We start from the raw sequence: 6,291 nt of genomic DNA, 5'->3' as shown, positions 1-6,291 counted from the left end.
GCTTTGGGATGGCATTGTACTGATAGAAATTGCAGCACCATAGACTGCTCGAAACGCCCTTTGGCTAAACATAAGACTGAGGTTTGTGGCACAAGTAACAGTCCACGACTTAAGCAAATGTATTATGGTTTGGCTTGGCAGGACCGCTCGGGACGTCCAGCTATTTTTAAGCAATATTGGTCCTCTGTGGATAATTCTGACAGACCTCAGAATTCACAACACCAATGTAAAACCAAGGAGGGAGTATGGCTGTGTAAAAGAGCTGATTCAATTCTTTTCCATGCAGTAGCCCCTCCCACTCGCCAGAATGAGACATACTATTATGATACTCGTTTCCTTCGAGGAAACTTATTTGCAATCAAAGGTCACCATTTCATTTGTGGACATAAAGCCTATCGTAAGCTTCCACAGAAATGGGCAGGAACATGCTATGTGGGGGTAATCAGGCCTTATTTTAAAGTATTGCCTAATGAAATCACACCGCACCTAAAACTGGCCAGAGCAAAGAGGTCCTTCGTGAATTTTGATGTGGCTAAATCTGGTTCACAAAAGTGGAGAGGAACCGAATGGACACCTGAAAGAATAATTAAGTATTATGACCCTGCAACATGGAATCCTTATGAAATTATTAATGGAGCACGGGATCCAATTTATAACCTAAACGGAATTATTAGGCTCCAAGCCGTTGTAGAATTGGTAGCTAATGATACCAGCCAAGCTCTGTCCTTGTTAGCAGATGAAGTTACACAGTTACGAGACACTGTATACCAACATAGGCTGGCCTTGGATTATCTCTTAGCTTCTGAAGGTGGAGTGTGTGCAAAATTGAATCTCACCAATTGCTGTCTCAAAATAGATGATAATGGTAAAGTGGTGAAAAACCTTGCCAAAGAATTAACTACCATAGCAAAAACTCCAGTCCAAATCTGGGAAAATCCCAGATGGACATCTTTCTTCTCCTTCATAAATAATATAGGAGACTGGATTTATGTACTGATTGTATTTGGCTTAATTCTTTTCTTTTTGCCATGTGTAATTAGCATCTGTTCCTCTTGGCTGAATGCAGTTCGGGTGAGACGTGTTCACCAAAATTTATCTCCTGACAAGACTGACTCAGACACTGATACCAAGTGCCCAAAGGTCATGACCCCGACTTGAGGAAAAGTGCTTAAAACATTTTACCTTCCTTAATGCGTATGTAATAGACCTATGTTATGTCTTAGTAATTTTTCCATTGTATCTTCTTCTATTATTATTGTCATTATAATTCTTATAGTTTTTTCAATATTGCTATTGTTATTACCAAGTTTTGATATGTAATCCATATTTTTTTTCTCCTTTTAATTTAATTCTTAAGACTCTCTAACACTCAGTATTCTCCTTTGATTTCTATACATATTGTAAATGGACAAAATTGCCATGTACAAGCACATACTTTATTCATGTGGAATTGCTCCTTTGCATGTTTTCATATATGTTCACTGCTACCTGTTAAGCTTTTTGTGTCGGTGACATGTCTACATGATTGGTTGCAAAATTTCCAAATGCTGGCGCTACACAAAATGCAATTTTTTTTTTCTTTTGTGTATGTATATGTATGTATTCATCTCAGCAACACACTCCCATGGCCTCAAAACCCACGGGGTGAGGTAACGTGATATTGTGAGGTGATGTGATATGGTGAGGTATATATGATGTGGCAAATGTGTGGTACAACAGACAACCACCCCCCCCAAATACACGTTAAAAATATACTGGCTTTTGAGCCAGGTAAGACGTGCAGTGGGAAGAACTGTTGTCAGGCAGGGTGTGATTCCCGGTTGCTCCTTAACGGAAACCTCGGAGGTGGAATCAGCCTGCTAAAAAGCACAGATTCCAAAAAGAGCCACATGACACAAGATAACCACACCAAATGGGATATACATATATATATATATACATATAAAGAAAAAATAATACTGACTCAAGAGCCACGGGGTGAAATGATGTAAACACTTTGAAAATACAAAATATGTCTCTCGAATCAGTATTTTTTCTGCTCTTTTTAAGATATACCAAACATCCTCAATTAACAGATTTTTCCCCCAAACTTAACTAGCTTCTGTTTTATATCATGCTTGACAAGCTCCTAAAGATAAGACTGCTTATCCAGTCGCCTCCTGGTACATGGTCCAGACAAAGGTAATAAATTGAACAGGGTGCCAAGGACTGAAAGATAATAATTAAAAGAGAAGTTCTTGAGATGGCAGAATCTGTGTTATTTTTAGCAAGTCTGTGTGCCAGTGATTTATGAAAAGACAGAACCCCTTCTGCTGTATAAAACTCCAAGAGAAAAAGGAGAAGGGCGCAGCTCTTCTTCCCCCCCCCCCTCTCTCGGCACTTCGGCTTCAGCTACGGGACAGAGAAGCGGCAGGAGCGACAGACCCTACGCACCCAACTACAGCCAGAGGCCAGGGCCGGCAGACAGTGATAACATCTTGATTACTTTCTCCTTCTTTTCTCTTCTTAATGACTCTTCTCTCCAAAGTAACTAATTGTATAAATCCTAAATAAATCCTTTTAACTTGTTAAAATCATAAAGCCTGGTTATTTTCGTAAATTCACGCGTCGTCTATGAGTAGTGGCTGAATTTTTCCTCGCAAACAAAATATAAATAATAACTCGAATTGTAACAACTGGTTAGGAATACAAATTCATCAATATATATTACAGTTCTCATTCTCCTTCATTTCTGCTGTGTGACAATGGGTGGTTCTCTGGCAGCCTGGTGTGGTGTGCAACTCCAGGAGCCTCCAAGCAAGCACCAGGCTGCTCGCCCTGGCTTTGCAGAAGGAGAGGCTGAAAGTGAGAGGAGCCTGAAACACCTTCCTGAGTTGAAAGGGTAAGAATTGATGCCTGAAGGTTCAGATCTTTCCTTTAGTAACGCTGCTCCAATCACAGCAAGTGGAGTCACCTGCTGAGCTCTTCTGAGCACTGTCTTTACATTGCAGTAATGGGGAGTGTAAGAACTGGCTTCAGATCATCCTGAGATCTCTTTCTGAGCTGGAGGGGCTGCTGGCAAGTCAGTTAGCTACATGGGAGTGTTCTTGTTGGCTCTTGTTTGAGCCATTAACACTTCCTATTTTTATTTTGTTTTCTTTTTTTTTTGCTTGCTTTTTTGTCCAGAGAGTCAGTGCTTCCTTTTGATGGACAGTCTGTGAGACCTGATTTACGCAGTTTTGTTTTCTCACAGCAGGATTGTGAGAAATGGAGATGCGGAGCTTCACCTGAGGGCAGCGGTGTTGTTTGCACTGTTCCGCCATTTGACCAATGTGCTGGCTTTGTATGGGCTCCCATCTTGAGAAGCTGCCTGGAAATTAGTGTAGTCAGTTGCTGGGCCAGAAAAGTCAGGGAGTTTGTGTCATCCCAGCTTCCTGTCTTTGGTCTGGATCCTTCCTTCTGTCTGCCAAGGAGGGTTCTGGTTTCTGAGTGTTCTCCTCCATGTGCCTTCGTTGCTTTGTTTCTGCAGGCCACGCAGTTGGTGTGTGGAGGCGAAGAGAGTTCTGGCTCTAAGTGTGGCAGAATTTGGGTTCCTCTTCTCTCCTCTGCTGTCAGGTGTCTGAAGCCTTGCTCTCCTGAGCAATGTCAGTCTTGTTTCAGCTGCTTAATCCCAGTGAAATCTTTCTCCTTAGCAGGTTGTGGAAATGTTTCCTTCAGTGCCTGGAATGACTCTGTTGTCGCTGGAGGAGGGCATTGTGTGTAAGTAACCAATGAGTTTGTCTTGTCAATTCTGGTATAGCTGTGTTACAGTGAAGGGGGGTGGGGAGAGGGAATGTAACCCACCAAAAAGAATTCCTTATCCTAGAAGTGATGTTTTTTTTTCCTTCCCTAGGGGAGTCCCATGTCATACTAGGGACCTTGAAGAGGTCTCTCCCTGAGAGTGAGACTTTGGCCACAACAAATGACAATAGGCCAGCTGGCTTTGTTTCAGAGGTCTGCTGTGAACTTGCTGCTGTCATCAAGGAAGTTGAAGCAGAGCGTGGTAAGGAAATCTACTGGGCATTTCTTCCTCCTGAGGTAAGGAGGAGAACTGTGCCTGTGTGTCATGAATGCTCCTTTGAAATAACACAGGAAAGCAGAGAAATTCTGTATCATGCTAGTTGTGACTGCTAGCTGAGGTGAGGATCAGACTTGAACACCAGCAAAGGCGAAAGGTTTCCAGTGATGATACCTGTCAGGATGGGGAGAAAATTTGAGAGGTCTGCCTCTTATAACCGTGCCTCCTAGTGACCTGATCTACTGAAGAGCTGCCCAGGGAAAGCCCTTGTTCTATAGCCTGTTAGTGTTTATGAGGGGACAGTTTTTCAAACGTGAGTATTTGAAAAGCCTGACTGGAGGAATAGGTATGTGCTGCATCTCAGATTTCCTGGAGTGCTGCTGTGGTTAGGACTCATGGTTTTGTGTCAGAAAAATACATGGCCTGTAGCCTATTTCAGGATTCTTTCATTGAGAGCAGCTCCATGACCAGAACCAGATGCATGGGGAGAATGTGCAAAACCTGGGCTGGAGAGGTGTGTGGTAGAGCCCAAGCAGGAACTCCAGAATGAAAGCCAGGTGAAGCATCCTACACCAAGGGCAAGACCAGTTGGTGAGAGGAGTTTGGAAAGGGTTGTGTCCTGATTAATTTCTGGACTTTGTAGGACCACTGGCAAAAGGTTCTCTGTTTTCTTTTGTCCAGGGAGGGACTTGCTTTTAAGGAGGTGGCTTTTGTGTGTAAGGCCCAAGGTGACTTTTGTAACAGAGATTACTATTTGAACTCTTCTGGGACAATGAGTGTTCCTTATTTCTCATTTTAGAAATATCCCAGGCAATGATGGTTGAACAGTAGAGGCTGACTTTCCTTTAGTGTTTGAAATTGGACTTGTGTTGATGTGGATTTGGAGATCACTTGATTATGAATGCATGTGTCTATTCAGGTCTAGTGTACACCAGGGTTGGTGTTTTTTATTGGCACTTTTAGTAAACACCTTTAGAAGTAGAGTGGGCATCTGGGAATTGGTTGGTATCTCGTGCATGGATTCAAGGGTTGCTTTAATAATCATCCTCTTGTCAGGTCCTAGAGTCTGATCTGGGCACAGTGCCAGCCAGTGCACTCTGTTCCTCCCATGGCATTCTAAGCCCCTGTGCTAGCCAGTCCATCAGCTCTGGTTTGACTGCCCAGCTGGAGCTGAAAACCATCTTAATCAGCTGGGAGAGCTACAAATGAGGCTTAAGGAGCAGTATCCAGGTTCTGCCTTGGTTTGCTGCCTTTCCAGCTTTCTGTGAAGGCTGAGAGATTCTTAAGAGGTGGTTGTGGGTGTGGGGGGTGGATATTGTAAGGGCAGACAGAGCTGCTGGCATCAGATCTTCCCTGCTTTGTCCTCATGGACTTGATGCTTTTGTCCCCAATAACCTCAAACCACCAAGGAAGAGCCTTCCATTCCTGAACTGCTGCTTTCAGTACTGCAGGAGGTGATGTGCTTCAGAGGTAGGAACCTCTGAAAACCCTCCAACCATTTTAAGGCTGTGTAGAACTAGCTGGTTTTTTTCTTTGCCTATCAGGCACTTTCTCAAGTGGCTGCTTTGGTTGCAAGCATGCAAAGAAGAGGAGTGAATCCCAGGTCTATGTTGGCAGAGGTGTACAGCTTCCGTCTCTATTTGAGAGACTTCCAGCCTCACCTGTGCCATGTGAGGAGACACAAGACTTCTCCCTGTCTGTTCATAGATCAGTATGGACAAAACAAGCATAGGAGTGACTGCTATCTCAGCAGTTCAGATGAAGGCAGTGCCTGATGTATATTTTCTAGTGTTCTAGCATAATACAGTGTTCCACCTGTAGTCCTAAAGCTTACAGGCTTGCTATGGGAGTCAGCAATTGCAGGAGTGTAAACTTGGTGTTGTTGCCTCCTTCTGTAGTCTCAGAAAGAGGTAAGCAGGGTAAGCTCTTCTTTCCAGGTGCTTTTTGTCACCTTAGCATCCCTGTAGCCTGTAGGGACTCCTGTGACTAGCACATAGACACACAGACAAAGGATGTAGTGGAAAGCTTGCAAGGAAGGTCACTCTTGTGATTCAGTCCAGTTTTACACTCTTAGTATGGTTATATACTTTGTACGATTAACATAAACATCCGGTCATTTGAGTTGTTATTCAAGCCCAAATTCTGACCATTTTGTGGTTTTTTTCATCATAAGATCTGTTCTTCTTGAAGTTTCAAACCCAATTAATTACAGCAAGACATTTGTTTTTTGTATAATACTTGATACAATCCCCATC

At 43.1% G+C, this 6,291-nt stretch overlaps 1 long non-coding RNA gene across 1 annotated transcript; it reads left to right on the top strand.

The window, feature by feature from the left end:
• Window positions 1-3,268: 3,268 nt before the first annotated feature.
• On the top strand, window positions 3,269-5,737 carry LOC139789188 (uncharacterized). The gene is made up of 4 exons (XR_011723062.1): window positions 3,269-3,589; window positions 3,672-3,738; window positions 3,872-4,021; window positions 4,111-5,737. It is a non-coding gene; the product is annotated as an uncharacterized lncRNA (long non-coding RNA).
• Window positions 5,738-6,291: the final 554 nt, after the last annotated feature.

This window comes from Heliangelus exortis, chromosome W (genome assembly GCF_036169615.1).
Source record: "Heliangelus exortis chromosome W, bHelExo1.hap1, whole genome shotgun sequence".
In the NCBI taxonomy this organism is placed as follows: domain Eukaryota; kingdom Metazoa; phylum Chordata; class Aves; order Apodiformes; family Trochilidae; genus Heliangelus; species Heliangelus exortis.
This window is presented reverse-complemented; position numbering and strand designations above follow the sequence as displayed.